Source organism: Physeter macrocephalus, chromosome 2, assembly GCF_002837175.3.
Source record: "Physeter macrocephalus isolate SW-GA chromosome 2, ASM283717v5, whole genome shotgun sequence".
NCBI classification, from domain to species: Eukaryota; Metazoa; Chordata; class Mammalia; order Artiodactyla; family Physeteridae; genus Physeter; species Physeter macrocephalus.
This window is the reverse complement of record NC_041215.1, coordinates 17,578,260-17,578,774: the sequence shown is the minus strand read 5'-3', so window position 1 is coordinate 17,578,774 and position 515 is coordinate 17,578,260.

Sequence of the window (515 nt, the reverse complement as noted above, 5' to 3'; positions counted from 1 at the left end):
TGGTGGGAATGTAAATTGATACAGCCACTATGGAGAACAGTATGGAGGTTCCTTAAAAAACTACAAATAGAACTACCATATGACCCAGCAATCCCACTACTGGGCATATACCCTGAGAAAACCATAATTCAAAAAGAGTCATGTACCAAAAATGTTCATTGCAGCTCTCTTTACAATAGCTAGGAGATGAAAGCAACCTAAGTGTCCATCATCGGATGAATGGATAAAGAAGTTATGGCACATATATACAATGGAATATTACTGAGCCATAAAAAGAAACGAAATTGAGTTATTTGTAGTGAGGTGGATGGACCTAGAGTCTGTCATACAGAGTGAAGTAAGGCAGAAATAGGATATAAATACTGTATGCTAAGACATATATATGGAATCTAAGGGGGAAAAAAAGGTCATGAAGAACCTAGGGGTAAGACGGGAATAAAGACACAGACCTACTAGAGAATGGACTTGAGGATATGGGGAGGGGGAAGGGTAAGCTGTGACGAAGTGAGAGAGTG